Raw genomic sequence first — 19,268 nt, 5'->3', positions numbered from 1 at the left:
TTTGACCAAGTGGACCCGGGGTCGACTTTTCGACCTTTTGGAGGAAAATTTGGGAAATTTAATTTATGGTATATAATTGATTCCTTTAGCAGTATTTGATATTATTGAGTCATTTTTGAATAGATACGAGTGGTTTGGAGGTGAATTCTAGAGGAAAAGCTATGATTGAGAATTAAGTAGCCTTCAGAGCGAGGTAAATGTTATGTCTAACCCTGACTTGAGGGAATTAGGAACCTTAGATTACTTGCTAAGTGAAATTCATGTGAGCGGCATATATGTTAGGTGACGAGTACTTATGCGCCGCCAATTTACCTGTTTTCCATGTTTTCTGTTTTTCTTATATTGTCTCATTCTTATGCCTAATTGCTATGTGTTATACTAGTGTTGTTTAATTTATCGTTCTTATCATGTTTACGGATTTTCTGGTGATAATTGAGTTTTTATTTCAAAGTTGAGATTGATATTATGGAACCAAATGTTGAAGTAAGGTTTGTACTTGTTATTCTATCTCCATGTTATTATTTATGCAATACATTATGGTAGGGGAGAGTGTTAATGCACGAAGGGTGATGTCGTGCCATATTGTGAGTGTTAATGCACGAAGGGTGATGTCGTGCCATTATATGAGAGTTAATGCACGAAGGGTGATGCCGTGCCATATTGTGAGTATTAATGCACGAAGGGTGATGTCGTGCCATGATATGACAGTGTTAATGCATGAAGGGTGATTTCGTGCCATGATATGAGAGTTAATGCACGAAGGGTGATGTCGTGCCATTTCTATTAATTTTATGGTGAGATTGAGAGTAAAAGCACGAAAGGTGATGCCGTGCATTTTTCCTTATTGTATTCACTATTTCTGTTGATTCATGGTATATTGACTGCTCTGGTGATTATTCTGTTGTAGTTCTTTATCTTGTATTCCCCCCAGTATGTTCCCCTCCCGACATTTCATGTTTAGTTCTTCATTTCTGTTATGTGTATATACACTGTTAATTTGTAAAGGTTGATTTGTAGGTGCCTTGCCTTAGCCTCGTCACTACTTCATCGAGGTTAGGCTCGACAATTACCAGTACATGGGGTCGGTTGTACTGATACTACATTCTGCACTTTCTGTGCAAATTTTGATATCGGCTCGGGTTGATCGAGATTTTTCTATTGGTCCGTTGTCCAGAGACTCAAGGTAGATCTGTCGGCGTTCACAGACCTTGAAGTCCCCGTCTATCTTTTCTGTTCTATTGTTTCTTTCATTCAGACAGTTTTATTTCTTTCAGACTATTACTTGTAGCAAATTTTAGAATGCTCGTGAATTGTGACTCCAGATCCGGGTTTTAGTAATTAATACAGTTTTATAAAATTCCGCACCTTTTATATTTCATCTTAGTTAATTATTGTTATTTACTGAATGGAAATAAGGAATTGGTTTAATGATTCTCTAGTGTTGGCTTGCCTAGCAAGTGAAATGTTAGGCGCCATCACGGTCCCGTCGGTGGGAAATTTCGGGTTGTGATAGTTGGTATCAGAGCCTAGGTGTCCTAGGTCTCATGATTCACGAGCAAGCTTAGTAGAGTCTGTAGGATCGGTACGGAGACGTCTATGCTTATCTTCCAGAGTCTATGAAGTTTAGGAACAAGTTTCACTTCTATTCTTCTCTGTCATGCAATTTTCGCTTTCTCAATACTGATTGAACTCTTCTACTCTTATTCTCTCACAGATGGCGAGACCACGTACCGCTTATTCAGCTGAGCATCAGCCAGAGCCTCCAGTGGCAGGTCCTACGCGGGGCAGAGGTCGAGGCCGAGGCCATGCCAGAGGCCGAGGCAGGGGCAGGGCTCAGCCTAGAGCCCGAGCAGCAGTCCCAGCAGTGGAGCCTAATATAGAGCTTGACGAGGAGGTTCCAGCCCAGACTATTCCTACCAGACCAGCTCAGATTCCGTAGGGGTTCATTGCCACCCAGTACTTCAGGACGCTTTGGTCTGTTTGGTGGGCCTTATGGAGAGTGTGGCCCAGACTGGCATATTTCCCATGGCACCAGTAGTCTCTCAGGCTAGAGGAGGAGCCCAGACTCCCACCACTCCTGCTCCGGAGCAAATAGCTCCCCAGTATCAAGCTCCAGCAGCTCAGCCAGTCGGATTAGTTCAGCCGGTTATTGCGGCACAGGTCGGAGATGGGCCAGTTATGTCTTCTGAGGCTTTATGGAGATTAGACAGGTTTACCAAGCTCTTTCCTGTTCACTTCAGTGGTGCCCCTTCAGAGGACCCCCAGGAATATCTTGACAGTTGTCACGAGGTTCTACGAAACATGGGTATAGTGGAGACCAATAGGGTCGATTTTGCTGCATTTCAGATGGCTGGTTCCGCCAAGAAGTGGTGGAGAGATTAATTGTTGACCAGACCAGCTGGGTCGCCTGCTCTTACTTGGGACCAGTTCTCTCAGCTCTTCATAGAGAAGTTTCTACCTATCACATTGAGAGAGGAGCGTCGCCGTCAGTTTGAGCGTCTCCAATAGGGCAGTATGACTGTTACTCAGTATGAGACCCGTTTTTTAGATTTGGACCGTCATGCTATTCTTCTGCTTCCCACGAGAAAGAGAGGGTGAGGAGTTTTATTGATGGAGTTGCTTAGCCTATCAGATTGCAGATGGCTAAGGAGACTGGGAGTAAGATTTCTTTTTAGGCGGCTGCTAATGTCGCCAGACGAGGCGAAATGGTTCTTACTTAGGGAGGTCAGGGGTCTGACAAAATACCTCGTCATTCCGGTGAGTTCAGCGGTGTCTCATCTATAGGCAAGAGTACTTTTGGTAGAGGCCATCCTCCCAGGCAATTTCATTCAGCGCTCCAGGCATCCCACGGTGCCTCAGGTGGTCGTGGCCCTCAGATGCATTATTCCGATCAGCTAGCCTACAATGCACCTCCAGCTCCTATTAGTGCACCTCCACTCCAGAGTTATCAGAGTGGTTATTCAGGATGACATGGTCAGTTTCAGGGTCAGGCAGCCAGAGGTAGAGGCCAGACTGTTAGAGGTGGAGGTCAGGCCGTTAGAGGTGGAGACCAGCCAGTTAGAGGCCATCCCAGGGACGTAGTTCAGGGTGGTAGGGCCCAGCCCCGGTGTTATACTTTCCTAGCCAGGCCTGAGGCTGAGTCATCTGACACTATTATCACAGGTATTGTTTCAGTTTGCAGTAGAGATGCTTCAATTCTATTTGATCTGGGATCTACTTACTCCTATGTGTCATCTTATTTTGCTTCCTATTTGGCTGTTCCCCGTGATTCTTTATGTGCTCTTGTGTATGTGTCCACACCAGTGGGAGATGCTATTGTTGTAGATCGTGTTTATCATTTGTGTGTGGTCACCATTGGGAGTCTTGAGACTCGTGTAGATCTTCTACTTCTCGACATGGTTGATTTTGATGTCATATTGGTATGCATTGACTATCACCTTATCATGCTATATTAGATTGTCTCGCCAAGATAGTGACCTTAGCCTTGCAGGGGTTGCCTCGATTAGAGAGGAGAGGGAATCTTGGCCATTCTGCCAACAGGGTTATCTCTTATGTGTAGGCTCGGCATATGGTCGAGAAGGGGTGTCTAGCTTATTTGGCTTATGTCTGCGATTCTAGTGTGGAGGTTCCTTCTATGGATTCGGTGCCGGTGGTTCGTGAGTTTCTAGAGGTGATTCCTGCAGACCTGCCGGGGATGCCACCCGACAAGGATATTGATTTCTACATTGATTTTGCTTTGGGCACTCAGCCTATTTCCATTCTGCCATATCGCATGGCCCCGCCAGAGTTGAAAGAATTGAAAGAGCAGTTGCAAGATTTGCTTGATAAGGGCTTCATTAGACCTGGTGTCTCGCCCTGGGGTGCACCTGTGTTATTTGTGAAGAAGAAAGATAGATCGATGAGGATGTGTCTAGATTATCGGCAGTTGAACAAAGTCACCATCAAGAACAAATATCCATTGCCGAAGATTGATGAATTATTTGATCAGCTTCAGGGTGCCAAGGTATTTTCAAAGATTGATTTGAGATCTGGCTACCATTAGTTGAGGATTAGGGCATCCGATGTTCCTAAGACAACTTTTCGGACTCGGTATGGGCATTATGGGTTTCTAGTGATATCATTTGGGCTGACAAATACCCCAGCAGCATTCATGGATTTGATGAACCGGGTGTTCAAACCCTACTTGGATTCCTTTGTGGTTGTGTTTATTGATGATATCTTGATCTACTCCCACGGTCGAGAGGAGCATGAGCAGCACCTTCGGATCGTTCTTCAGACTCTGAAAGACAGCCAGTTATATGCTAAGTTCTCAAAATGCGAGTTTTGGTTGAGTTCAGTTGAGTTCTTAGGTCACGTTGTATCAGCAGAGGGTATTCAGGTGGATCCTAAGAAGATTGAGGCAGTTCAGAACTGGCCTAGACCCACATCAGCTACAGAGATCCGTAGTTTCCTGGGTTTGGCGGGCTATTGTCGTCGATTTGTGGAGGGGTTTTCATCCATAGCAGCCTCATTGACCAGATTGACCCAGAAAGGTGCCCCGTTCAGGTGGTCAGACGAGTGTGAAGTGAGCTTTCAAAAGCTCAAGACAACTTTGACTACGGCACTGGTATTGTTGTTACCCACAGGTTCAGGATCTTATACAGTATATTGTGACACATATCGTATTGGTCTGGGTGCGGTGTTGATGCAGGGTGGCAAGGTTATTACATATGCTTCGCGGCAGCTGAAGGTTTACGAGAAGAATTACCATGTTCATGATCTAGAGCTGGCAGCCATTGTTCACGTGCTGAAGATTTGGAGGCACTATCTTTACGGCATGCCATGTGAGGTATTCACTGATCATCGGAGCTTACAGTATTTGTTCAAGTAGAAGGAACTAAATTTTAGGTAGAGGAGGTGGCTGGAGCTATTGAAAGACTATGATATCACTATATTGTACCATCCGGGAAAGCCCAATGTGGTGGCCGATGCATTGAGTAGAAAAGCAGTGAGTATGGGCAGCCTTGCTTACATTCCAGTTGGTGAGAGACCACTAGCATTGGAGGTTCAGGCCCTGGCCAACCAGTTCGTAAGGTTAGATGTTTCTGAGCCCAGCCATGTTCTAGCTTGTACGGTTACTCGGTCTTCTTTGTTTGAGCGCATCAGAGATCGGAAGGATGACGATCCTCATTTACTTGTCCTTAAAGACACAGTGTGGCACGATGATGCCAAGCAGGTTACTGTTGGAGATGACGGAGTGTTGAGAATGCAGGGTCGTATTTGTGTGCCTAATGTGGATGGACTTCGTGAGTTAATCCTTTAGGAGTCCCACAGTTCTCGGTATTCTATTCATCTGGGCGCCGCCAAGATGTATCAGGACTTGAGGCAGCATTATTGGTGGAGGCGAATGAAGAAGGACACAGTTGCATATGTAACTCGGTGCCTAAATTGCCAGCAGGTAAAGTGTGAGCATCAGAGACCTGGTGGTTTACTTCAGAGGTTAGAAATTCCTGAGTGGAAGTGGAAGCGTATCACTATGGATTTTGTTGTTGGACTCCCACGGACTTAGAGGAAGTTCGATGCAGTTTGGGTCATTATGGACAGGCTGACCAAGTCAGCGCACTTCATTCCTGTGGTAGTTACCTATTCCTCGGAGCAGTTGGTAGAGATTTACAAATGGGAGATTGTCCGTCTTCACGGTGTGCCCGTGTCTATTATTTCTGACTGAGGTACGCAGTTCACCACGCACTTCTGGAGGGCAGTACAGCGTGAGTTGGGTACGCAGGTTGAGTTGAGCATAGCTTTCCATCTTCAGACAGACGGGCAGTCCAAGCGCACTATTCAGATCTTGGAGGATATGCTTTGCGCTTGTGTCATTGACTTTGGAGCTTCTTGGGATCAGTTCTTGCCCCTTGTAGAGTTTGCCTACAACAACAGCTACCAGTCGAGCATTCAGATGGCTCCCTATGAGGCATTATATGGTAGGCGGTGTCGGTCACCAGTAGGGTGGTTCGAGTCGGGAGAGGCTCGGTTGTTGGGCATAGACTTAGTACAGGATGCCTTGAATAAGGTCAAGATTACTCAGGATCGACTTCGCAGAGCTCAATCCAGGCAGAAGAGTTATGTCGGCCGTAGAGTTTGTGATGTTGCATTCATGGTCGGAGAGAGAGTGTTACTTCGGGTATCACCCATGAAGGGTGTAATGAGGTTCGGAAAGAAGGGCAAGTTGAGCCCTAGGTATATCGGACCTTTTGAGATTCTGGAGAGAGTGGGAGAGGTAGCTTACAGGATTGCGTTGCCACCTAGTTTAGCAGTTGTTCACCTGGTATTCCACGTGTCCATGCTTCGAAAGTATCATGGTGATCCGTCCCATGTGTTAGATTTCAGCTCTGTCCAGTTGGACAAGGATTTGACTTACGAGGAGGAGCCGGTGGCAATTCAAGCCCGGCAAGTTCGCCAGTTAATATCAAAGAGTTACCCTTTAGTTTGAGTGCAGTGGAGAGGTCAGCCTATTGAGGTAGCTACTTGGGAGTCCGAGTCTGACATGCGGAGTAGACATCCCCACCTTTTCACCATCCCAGGTACTTTTCTATGTCCGTTCGAGGACGAACGGTTCTTTTAGAGGTGGAGGATGTGATGACCCAAAAGGCCATCTTATGTTTTAGAACTCGAATCTGCGCTCTTAAGCCTTAAAAATCTCTTTTTTTAACTCTCCTCGATTTACGTGCGCAGTCCGGGCATGTTTCCAAAAAGCTTTTATGTTGAAAATTGACAAAAATAAGAATTTATGCCTTAAAAGTTGATTTTAGATGACTCTGGTCAACATTATTGGTAAACGGGCCTGGATCCGTGTTTTGACGGTCTCGGTGGGTTCGTATCGAATTATGGGACCTGGGCGTATACCCGAAATAGTATTCGGAGGTCCCTAGCTCAAGTTATGAATTTTTGATAAAATTTAAAAGTCTGGAAATTAATTATTTTTAAGAATTGATTGATGTTTGTCATTGTTAGTTCCGGGTCCGTATTCTAGTTACAGAGCCCGGTACAGGTTCATTATGATATTTAAGACTTGTCTGTGAAATTTGGTGAGAAACGGAGTTGATTTGACGTGATTCGGACGTCCAGTTGAGAAGATATGAACTTTAAAGGGTTCTTGAGAATTTCATTTGATTTGGTGCTAAATTTAGAGTTCTAGGTGTTATTTTGGCGATTTGATTGCGCGAGCAAGTTTGTATGATGTTTTTAGACTTGTGTGCATGTTTGGTTTGAAGCCCCGAGGGCTCGGGTGAGTTTCGAATAGGCCACGGGATGTTTTGAACTTTGAAAATCTTGTATTTTCCTGCAGCATGTGTTCTAGCATGTCCTTCTTTGCGTTCGCGAAGGTACTCTCGCAAACACGAGGAGTAAACTAGGCAGTGGAAGTTTTCTTCTTCGCGAACGCAAAGGCTTCGTCGCGAACGCGAAGCGATGGGGGCATTACCTTTTGCGAACGCGACAATCTCCTCGCGAACGCGTAGTGTTAGGCACACCTAGGGGAGGGTTGGTCATTCCTTCATCGCGAACGCGAGCAATGCCTCGCGAACGCAAAGGCCAGGGGGAGTAGCCATCGTGAACACGAGCAGGATCTCGTGAACGCGACAGTGGCCTCGCGAACGTGATGCACACTGTCGCCCAGTGCATAAAACAAAATCAAACACGGGTTTAAGCCATTTCTTCAACATTTTTCAAGAACCAAACGGGTAAAGGCGATTTTCAGGAGTCATTTTCTTCCCCAAAGTGTTGGTAAGTGATTCTAAACCATTTTCTTTCAATTACCCATTACATTTCTTGAATTATCAACCTAAAATCTAGAGTTTTCATGGTAGAATTAGGGGTTAAGGTAGAAACTAGGAATTTCGGAAATTTGGGGATTTAGACCTCAATTTAAGGTCGGATTCCAAAACCAATTATATATTCGGGCTCGGGTGAATGGTTAAATAGATTTTGGTCCGAATCTCGGGTTTTGACCAAGTGGGCCCGGGGTCAATTTTTCGGCCTTTTGGAGGAAAATTTGGGAAATTTAATTTATGCAATATAATTGATTCTTTTAGCAGTATTTGATATTATTGAGTCATTTTTGAATAGATACGAGTGGTTTGGAGGTGAATTCCAGAGGAAAAGATGTGATTGAGAATTAAGTGGCCTTCGGAGCGAGGTAAGTGTTGTGTCTAACCCTGACTTGAGGGAATTAGGAACCTTAGATTACTTGCTAAGTGAAATTCATGTGAGCGGCGTATATGTGAGGTGACGAGTACTTATGTGCTGCTAATTTACGTGTTTTCCATGTTTCTCTGTTTTTCTTATATTGTCTCATTCCTATGCCTAATTGCTACGTGTTTTACTAGTGTTGTTCAATTTATCGTTCTTTTCATGTTTACGGATTTTCTGGTGATAATTGAGTTTTTATTTCAAAGTTGAGATTGATATTATGGAACCAAATGTTGAAGTAAGGTTTGTACTTGTTATTCTATCTCCTTGTTGTTATTTATGCAATGCATTATGGTAGGGGAGAGTGTTAATGCACGAAGGGTGATGTCGTGCCATATTGTGAGTGTTAATGCACGAAGGGTGATGTCATGCCATGATATGAGAGTTAATGCACGAAGGGTGATGCCGTGCTATATTTGTGAGTGTTAATGCAGGAAGGGTGATGCCGTGCCATGATATGAGAGTGTTAATGCACGAATGGTGATGCCGTGCCATGATATGAGAGTTAATGCACGAAGGGTGATGCCGTGCCGTTTTTATTAATTTTGTGGTGAGATTGAGAGTTAATGCACGAAGGGTGATGCCGTGCATTTTTCCTTACTGTATTCACTATTCCTGTTGATTCATGGTATATTGACTGCTCCGGTGATCATTCTGTTGTAGTTCTTTATCTTGTATTCCCCTCAGTATGTTCCCCTCCCGACATTTCCTATTTAGTTCTTCATTTTTGTTATGTGTATTTACACTGTTAAATTGTACAGGTTGATTTGTAGGTGCCTTGCCTTAGCCTCGTCACTACTTCGTCGAGGTTAGGCTCGACACTTACCAGTACAAGGGGTCGGTTGTACTGATACTACACTCTGCACTTTCTGTGCAGATTTTGATATAGGCTCCGGTTGATCGAGATTTTGTTGTTGGTCCGTTGTCCGAAGACTCAAGATAGATCTGTCGGCGTTCACAGACCTTGAAGTCCCCGTTTATCTTTTCTGTTCTACTGTTTCTTTTATTCAGACAGTTGTATTTCTTTCAGACTATTACTTGTAGCAAATTCTAGAATGCTCGTGAATTGTGACTCCAGATCCGGGTGGTAGTAATTAATACAGTTTTATAAAATTCCGCACCTCTTATATTTTATCTTAGTTAATTATTGTTATTTACTGAATGGAAATAAGGAATTGGTTTAATGATTCTCTAACGTTGGCTTGCCTAGAAAGTGAAATGTTAGGCGCCATCACGGTCCCGTCTGTGGGAAATTTCGGGTCGTGACATGTTTCCTTGAGAAAGTGTCCATGTGCTAGCAGGGCCTTGGAGATGATCATGTTTGAGAACAAGTTAGAGCAAGTGACTCTCAATAACGGTCTTAGAGGTCTCGAGTTTGTAGTATGGTTAATCATCGAGCTTTTACAGCAGATTTTGAAAGGTTTTTGGGGTTTTCTATGTTATCTTTGGTCTGCGGTGTAGCAATGGAAGAAACTGAAGGAAATAACTTCGGATTCATAAAAGAAGTATCAGAATGGGTGTACCAGTTGAAGATGTAAAAGTGCCCACAAGGAGGAGTATGAGATGATTCGTGGGTTTTGAAACAGCGTGGTCTCGTGAAATAAGGTCACTCGGGATGAGTGCAGATTTGAGTTCGTGATGTAATGAATGGAGCTATTATTATTTCTAAGGCAAGTGGAGAATAAATTAAGAAAATACTGGTCGGCTAACAATGGTTGAATTGGCATAATTGTGGCAATGATCAGTTCCTTCAGCGCATTAAGTTATGCATGTGATTTGTGGCGGTACGTGCGAGGCTTGACGGCCGCCGTAATTAATTTTATTTGGAGGAATTCAAGTATTATGGCATGTTATGTGTAGAGGGATCCCGGAAGAGTTATGGTGGTTTAGACCACTACTTGAGGCTGGTATTTTCTGTGGATATGGGAATTCAATCACGTGTTGTAATGGTTATCTTGAAGTGAGTTAAGTAGAAGGTTTCTATATGATGAAGTGTTTACCCTATTAGTGGTTCGGGAGTTATGATGGAATTCTTGTACTCCTACGCATTTGCATGATTAAGTGTAGAGACCGTGTGTATCAATTTGTGGATTCTTAATATGCTTTACAGCATTAGTGTAACCGGTTGCATAGATGTTCAGACTTGTTACCTGGTGCGGAAGGTCGTGGGAGCGTGTCTCACGGAAAGATGGTATAAGTGTGACAAGTAGTCACTTGATTGAGTAAATATTTAACAACCAAGTATGAAGATTGTGGCGATATCGTTGATTAGAGAATTTATGCATGGAGGGCGCTCGCTTCATATGGTTGTGGACTGTGGAAGTTTTTTCCAATTATGATGGCTATTCTTGTGTGTTATAGGAAAAAGGGTTATTATGGATCCTTGAAAGGTTATTAGCCTAGTACGATGCGATCAGAATCGGCTTGAGGTCTGTGGATGGATTTGAATATGAATATGGGCTCTATATTAGGCCGGATGTGTTCATTTCAGCATGAGCGCTCCTATGGAGGAGTATTCGGACGTTGGATGTCGTTTCGTGGTCGGTTATTTCATGTAATACTATATTGTGCCGTGTGAGTGATGAAATAGCTTGATAAATTTCTTATGTGTTGAGGTTTCACGTAGCGATGGTGTTATGTGAGCAGGATGGCTCTCGAGATTCAGATCATATATCGCCCCTTAGTTGTGCTTGAGTTTTGTAGCGTATGGCGCTGTTGGTCCTCCCAGGGATGGTATCATGCACTTAGCGTACTTTTGTCTGATATTCGAATATTTTGCAGTAGTGAGCATTCTAGCTCGGTAAGTATGTTCTTATAGATTCTTTTTGTGCAGATCGGGTGGCACGCCGCCATGAGTATGTTGTTTGGATCGGGTTGCACGCCGCAACGGTATCATGTGTGGATCGGGTTGCACGCCGCAACAGTGTGATGTTGAGTACAGTCCCCTATATTCTATTTTGTGTCCCATTTTCTGAGAAAGGTTCATGACACCTTTCAGTTGTTTAATTAGTCACGTAGGTTGAATAATCTTTTCCATAGTCCATTTTCCTTATGTATCGCAATCGAGTCCGTAGCTTATTAGCTCATTGTGGCGTCATATGAGACTTTTTGTCATGTCTGAGGTGGCTTATTGTCTGAGCAGCTTATACTAGGTGAGACGAGGTTATTGGATCCGGGATCAATACGATCGGATTATATGAAGTATAATAAAGAGCAAATACCATTATTTGGTCCATAATGAGGCAATGGTTCTTGTCAGAAGGAGAAACTCAATAATTTGTTAACTCGGCTGTTGGTTATGAATTTCTACACATTTCTCCCATCGTGGAAGCATTTCAAAAGTTGGAACAAGACTTATATGTATCATGAGGTGTGTTGTGAACATCAGATTCGTGGAATTTTGGCTATTGTTATCGGAGGATGTTATTATGGCCATGTGAATGGTTCAGTGCATGGTCTAAATTCAACCAAGGTATGCAATCATGTACTGGTGCATCGTGTAGTGATTGATACGGTGTTCATAGGTTGGAAACATGCATAGTGGAAATTTTCTGGATGTTAGAATTTGGCTCTAAGGCTTAATTTCCTAAATAAAGGGGAGAATCTTCAGATTGGCTCGAGCTAATGTTCTCAATTGGTTGTGGTAGCACGGGTAGGTGCTCGAAGTGTTAAACAGTAATTTTGGGACACTCCGGGATAGTCCTTAGCACGTTCGAGGATGAACGTATATTTAAGTGGGACAGAATGTAATGACCCAACCGGTCATTTTAACTTTTAGAACCCCGTTCCCTAAAATAAAACTTCCCGTATGTGTTTTAAATGATTTATGACTTGCGGGGATGGTTGGTTCGGGTTTTGGAAGTGTTCGGGTTGAAATCGGAACACTTGGTTCCTTAAGTTAGCTTTAAAAGGGCAAGTTTGACTTCGGTCAACATTTTTAGAAAATGACTTCGGAATCGGGATTTGACGGTTCCAATAGGTTCGTATGATGATTTTGGACTTGGGCGTATGTTCGAATCGGGTTTTGGATAACCCAAGAGTGTTTTGGCGATTAATAGTAAAAATTAACTATTTGAAGGTTTAATGTTCTTTAAATTTGGTTTGGAGTAGGTTTTGGAGTAATCAAGGTCCGTTTGGAATTTCGAGCCATTCCGTATGGTGATTCTGGTCTTAGGAGCGTGTTCGGAATTTTTATTTGGAAGTTCGTAGTTAAAGTAGGCTTGAAATGGCTAAAAGAAGAATTTATGTTTGGAAGTTTGACCGGGGAGTTGACTTTTTGATATCGGGGTCGGAATCCAGTTTCGAAAATTTTCATAGCGCCGTATTGTCATTTATGACTTGTATGCAAAATTTGAGATCAATTGGATTTGATTTGATAGGTTTCGGTACCTAATGTAGAAGTTGGAAATCTTAGGTTTCATTAAGCTTGAATTGGAGGATGATTCGTAGTTTTAGCGTTGTTTTGTATGGTTTGAAGGTTCGACTAAGATCGTATGATGTATTGGGACTTGTTGGTATAATTGGTTGAGGTCCTGAGGGGCTCGGGTGAGTTTCGGACGACTAACAGATCATTTTTGGCCTTTGGGAGACTGCTGATAGCTGCTGGTATTTTTTCTTCTGATTTCCTTATACGATCGCGTAAGTTGGTCCGTTGTTTGCGACCGCGTAAGGGAAAACTGGGGAGGAGCTGGGCCATGCGCTTAATGCTTCGCGATCGCGTGAAGAGGTTCGCGATCGCGTAGGTTTGCGGAGTCAGTGCTTTGCGATCGCGTGGGACTTTATGCGATCGCATAGGGTTATCTTCTGGGCAGTAAAATTTGTGCTATGCGATCACGTGAGGAAGTTCGCGATCGCGTAGAAGGAATCACTAGGCAGAGAGTTTAAGTTCTGAAAATGGGACTTCGTCCCATTTTCCATTTTTAACGATTTGGAGCTCGGATTTGGGCGATTTTTGGGAGATTTTCAGAGAAAACAACGGGGTAAGTGTTCTTAACTCAATATTGGTTAAAGTATCCGAATCCATCACTGTTTTTATCAATTAATTGGTGAATTAAGTTGGAAAAAGTTTGAAAACCCTCTTGGATAGATTTGAGGATTTGAGGGCTGAATTGTTATCGGAATTTATTGATTTTGGTATGGGTAGACTCGTGGTTGAGTGGGCGATCATATTTCGTAACTTTCGCCGGATTCCGAGACGTGGGCCCCAGTGACGATTTTAAATTAATTTCGGACTTTTATTTAAAAATGTAGTATTTTCTTATAGAATTTATTTCTATAATTTTTAGTGATCGTATCGAATTATTTTGGTTAGATTCGAGCGAGACAGAGTTGGATAATCATGGAAAAAGGCCTTCTAGTGGATTAAATTGGAGCAAATTGAGATAAGTCTCTTGTCTAATCTTGTGAGGGGGAAACTACCCCATGGGGATTAAATTGAATAATTGTTGCTAATTGCAGTAGCTACGTACACACGAGGTGACGAGAGTCCGTGCGTAGCTACTATTAATGCTAAAATTCGGGTAGTTTAGCACTTAAAGCATGAATTTCTTGTGTAAATTGCATTCCTTGTCTAATTAATATTATTTGATATATATATATATATATATATATATATATATATTGTGAACTATAAGATAAAAGTATTAAAGAATGGAAATCTCATATACTTGATTTTCTGTTTAAATTAATTAATTGTTAAGAGAAATCGTTCTTCCTCCCGAACTTATCTTTTAATAAATATACTCTCCTTCCGTAGGTACATAAGAAAATGTCCTCCTTTCTTATGGAGCGGGCAGAACGTCTCGGCAGGATAGATGCATCTATGGATCGTGTCGCACGTCCCTCGGCAGTGTACACGAAACTCTGGATCGGGTCGTACGACCTCGGTAGAAATCGTACTTAATAATAATTATTATACAATACTTTGATAGTTTATTTCAGCTTGTGAAGCTAATTGAAATTTGGAAATTATTGGAATTTAAAGAATTTATTTATCTCTGCTTGTTAAGGAAATTATTATTATTTCTGTAAATGAGGCTAATTGATAAATTAAAAATTTATTAAAATTTAAGAAATTTAATTACTTCTGCTGGATTAATAAAATTATTGTTAACTCTGTGAATCACGCTGATATAATTATTTCTATTTTCATGATTACTTAATATTATGACCCATAGTGAGTGTCAAAGTAGGCCATATCGTCTCTACCTCTTCGAGATTAGGCTTGATACTTACTGGGTACACGTTGTTTTCGTACTCATACTGCACTTGCTGCACATTTTATTGTGCATGTACATATATGTCTAGCGGCCTTGTGGGCACAGAGGTGTGGTTAATAATTGTGGGGACATAGGCGAGCTGCATTCTGTATTACGATCCGCAACCAACAGAGTCTTCTTCAGAGATATTATATTTTTCTGTCAAATTTATATTCTGGACAGATGCTGTATTGTAAATTTTAATTCCCTAGTAAATGCCCATGCACTTGTGACACCGGGTTTTGGGAATGGTTGTGAGTTGTTTAGAAATTTAATTGCTAAAAATATTTATCATTTACTCTATGAGTTTTATTTTTATTATTTCATTGAAGAAATTTTGATTTTAAATCCATTAAAATGGGTAATTAAGCTAAGTATGTTTTGTTGGCTTGCCTGACAGCGGTGTCCGGCGCCATCACGACCTTTAATGGGTTTTGGGTCGTGACTGTTGTAATCAAAACAAAGCCTATTGGTAGGGTGAAAGTTGAGAATGTGCTAGATGTTGCTTACCAAAACGATACCTCAAGTGTTAACCAAATGGTGGATGATCAATTAGAAAATTACTTGGAGCATCCTCAACGCATATTAGAAGAAGTTGATATGGAGAAATAACAATCATAGAAAATGAGGATGAAGAATCATCTAGTGAAAATGAAATAAGTGAAGAGGAAGGATTTTCAAACGAGGAAGGATACGTCGACGAAGACGACTAGCATGTTAGTTTTTTCAAGCGCTCTCAACTTATATAGATTTATATTCTCAATTTTAACATTTTCTTTAATTTATGCAGATGGCCGGTAGGGGTCGAGGTAGGTCTAGGAAGGATAAAAGGCCTATTGATCATGATGATGGTGCTACACCCTCGCTTCCTTCCACTCCACACGTGCATCCCTCTGATACTGATGGCCGACAGCAATCTTCTAGGCACAGATCTATTCCACCACATTCATCTACTCATCATACTACCCACCATTCGCCCGCCCAGCAGTATTATCACCATTCTCCTCCACAGGGCTATACCCCGCTTCCTCTACATGATCCTACAAATAGTTACATGGGTGCATCGAGTCACCAATCACATAGCCATGTGGTACACCCGTCATCTGCTCCATTTGCTTCATCTCCAGCTGGATCACATCCATCTAGATTTCAGCCAACCGGATCGCAGCAGTGGTCTGGATCGCAGCAGGGGTCTAGATCGATGTAGGGGTGTGGATCGCATCCATATTCATCAGGGACCCTGTCTCCCTCTCCACGGAATTCGTCTCCTAGCATTTCTAGACTTCGTCTTCGGGGTAGTAGCACTGAGCCAGATGATCCCCCTTCTACGCACGCTTCAGATTCATCGGAGGATGATGATCCAGATGAAGTGCGTTATGACCGTTATCATAGGATGATCATCAGGCCTGAGGGCAATGGGTAAGATTTATTTATTACTTCTTTATTTTTGCTGAATTATAATAGCTACTCTTGTTTATTTAATGTAATTGCTATATTGCAGGTTCATTCCTAATCATCGGGTTACAAAGATAATCACTTATATTCTTGGCGGGTTGTATAATGCACTCTATCCGACTTGGAGTGACTTTTCAGAGGATCTCGTGCAACAAATGTTCAACCAATTTAAGGTTTTAATACAATTCTTATCTATTTAAGTATTATATTAACAATATTTTCACCTAACGTTACATACTTTATTTGCAGGCTAAGTGTGCCTGGGAGGACCGGTATAACCGTGAAATTTGTGCAAATTGGGAGTACAAATGCCGTAAGAGACTCTCTGATTCCTTCTGCTCCGCTCGAAAGGTTAACAAGAAGCTTTCATGGGTTCTACCGGATTTATGGGAGGATCTGCAGAGGTATTGGGCCACCGAGAAATTAGAGAAGCAGAGTGCACTGGGAAAGAAGGCCCGAGCATCTGAGAAGGGTAGCTCCTTGCACTGTCTGGGTTCAAGGAGCATGGGGGATACGAGGAGACAACTGGTAATTCCTTAAAATATTTCAATCTATTTTTATCAAACTATATTTATATATGTTAATTTCGTTAACACGTTTTATTATATTTGTAGGGAAAAAAATATGGGAGGAAGACGAGTCATAATGAGTTCTTCATGGAGACTCACATCCGAAAGAAGAAGGCACCGACAAATCCAACTAGATGGGTCGAGGACCGGGCGGAGACTACACATGTAAGTTTCATAACTACTATTAATGTTTATAATATTATATAGTTAGTAATTTTCTATCCTCTAAATAAAGGGTCGCTACAAGATTAATGTGGAGCAGTACACTCAGAGCTTGCCACCGAATGAGCAAGGCGAGCGACCGCCCATTTTAGACGAAGAAGCGCAGAGGATATGGTTGGATTTTCTCCGTGGTCCTAAAAAGGGGATAGCATACGGCTTTCTAGATAAATCATTTCGGTGCTACAGGGCTGGATTGCAAGGTATAGGGACTTTCGCCCAAGGCGAGGCGATTGATAGGTCGATTATATCGTTTATGGAACAGAAGATCGCAAAGCTGACAGCAGAGCTTGAAGAGACAAAGGCTAGAGAAAAAAAAAGAGAGATGAACAATTTGGTACCCTTCAAGTTAAGCTAGAAAGGAGGGACGGACAATTTAATCTCCATCAAGGTTAGCTGGCCAATCTTCTTGCTAGTGGTGCTTTCCCCATTTTCCAGTCTCGTGAGCCTTCCCCATGTGCCGACGATGAAGGTTCTAGGAGTGAAGATGGAGATGATGCTAGATAAAAAAACTCATTGTATGGTGTGTATTGCTAAACAAAGTATTGAACTTGTCAATATTTAGTTGAGACTAGTTTTGAATGATGATTGTATTTTTATATTGTTATTGAACATTTTAGTAGTTGTTGTTGTGGTTGTTATTAGTTGTTGTGGTTGTTATTAATTGTTGTTGTTGTTGTTAGATAATGGTTGTTAGAGTTAGTTAATAATTTTTGTTAGTTAATTGTTGTTGTTATTGTTGTTGTTGTTGTTGTTGTTGTTGTTGTTGTTATTGTTGTTAGTACATTCATTGTTGTTGATTAATTATGGTTGAATGGCAGCAATGTAATGCTGCCAATTGCTGCCATTAGTGGCAGCAATTGGCAGGTGGTGTAGCTTAAAAACATGCATTTTTTACCCAGATTTTGGATCGAATTCGGTCGGAAATTAATTTTTTTTCCCAGAAATTATAAATTTATATTTATTTTTTAAAATAAATTAACAATTTATTATAATTTATAACTAATTATTTAATTAAATAAATAAAAAATTTAAATTTCCGACCGAATTCGGTCGGAATTTGAAAATTAAAAAATATATTTAACAGTTTCCGACCGATTTCGGTCAAAAATTAAAATTTGACAGTCAGTCAATGCTTTGAAATTTCCGATCGATTTCGATCGGTACACGTTAGCGACCATCGTTTTTCCGACCAATTAAAATCGGTCGAAATTCGGTCGAAAATTATCTATTTTCGACCGATTTCGATCGAAAATGACGGACGGAATTGCACTATTTTTTAGTAGTGACACTATGCGCGTACCCTGAGACTAGTATTATTAAATATTGTGTTTGAGTTACTGAATAAATATTAAAAATTATGAGTTCCTAAAAATAATAAATGTGAATCTCACTTAGCTAGTTCTGTCAATAATTTTATTGAGCTAGCTTAGTGAGATTAAAATTCATTATTTTTAGGAACTTATATATATTTTAGTATTTATTCAATAACTCAAACACATTATTTAATAATATTTACATAATTTTTAAAAATTATACTTATTGATATAGATATACATGATTATTTTCGAACTATTTTCCTACTCGAACAATATATTATTCTCTTTATCAATTTGTGTAATATTTAAAAACTACCTTTTGTTATTAAAATAAATATTTAGTTTGGTACCAAATCTCTTACTTTTACTAGTATATCTCGTTAGAATTATAAGTTCCCCAATTAAGAAGAATGAATGTGAAACATATTTCCATTGAAATTGCCGTCGGATATACAAGGAAAATAAAACGTGATATCACTTCCTATTTCCCCAAATAATATTTACTTTAAGGTCCTTAATAAAGAACTTCTTACATAATTCAAATAAAGATAGAATTTAATAATTAAAAATTTTATTCATTTGAAAGTCCTAAATATTAGGATAATAATTAAATTACAATTTTATCTAATGTAAAGTTTATTTTAAAGGGTAAAAAAGGCGAACGACATTTTGTTAAAAGTCTTTGTGCTTTATATATATATATATATATATATATATATATATATATATATATATATATATATATATATATATATATAACAGATAGATATATAGAGAAACTACAAAACATTACTACTATATAAAGCACTTGATTATGCCTGTTGGAATCAAATTGGCAAAAACTTAATAAGGGATTCCACTTAATTACATCGTGATTCATTGTCGTCGCCGGAAATTAATCCTTTTTCTTTTTCCCCCTTTCGGGGCTACTTTCCCCATTGATAGATGTGACAGCAGGTGATTATAGTAGTATTCTAGTGTGTGTTAATTACGTTAACACAAATTACCACCCGAAGTAAAATTCGCAACTGTTATGACAAACCATTATAATCAACAATGCTTACGGTACTTGCCGTCAAAGAATTTGATCATTCTTCTTAATTAAACGTTAAGGTAATAGATAGAGTAGACCAAGACCTTTATAACCTCCTTTGAAAGTCTTTATGTAACTTTCGTCCGACAATTATATCCAACACCCTTAACCCGATTTTGAGGTTTATACG

General features: G+C 40.8%; 1 long non-coding RNA gene across 1 annotated transcript in view; it reads left to right on the top strand.

The window, feature by feature from the left end:
- The window catches only part of LOC117277822 (uncharacterized), a 55,930-nt gene extending 40,225 nt beyond the window's left edge, over positions 1 to 15,705 (top strand). Inside the window, exon 3 of the long non-coding RNA XR_011408995.1 lies at positions 15,274 to 15,705. This is a non-coding gene — a long non-coding RNA (uncharacterized lncRNA). The remainder of the gene's footprint in view (positions 1 to 15,273) is intronic.
- Positions 15,706 to 19,268: the final 3,563 nt, after the last annotated feature.

The sequence above is a fragment of the Nicotiana tomentosiformis genome, chromosome 6 (genome assembly GCF_000390325.3).
Source record: "Nicotiana tomentosiformis chromosome 6, ASM39032v3, whole genome shotgun sequence".
In the NCBI taxonomy this organism is placed as follows: domain Eukaryota; kingdom Viridiplantae; phylum Streptophyta; class Magnoliopsida; order Solanales; family Solanaceae; genus Nicotiana; species Nicotiana tomentosiformis.
The sequence above is the reverse complement of the archived record's forward strand: the minus strand, read 5'-3'. Positions and strand labels throughout refer to the sequence as shown.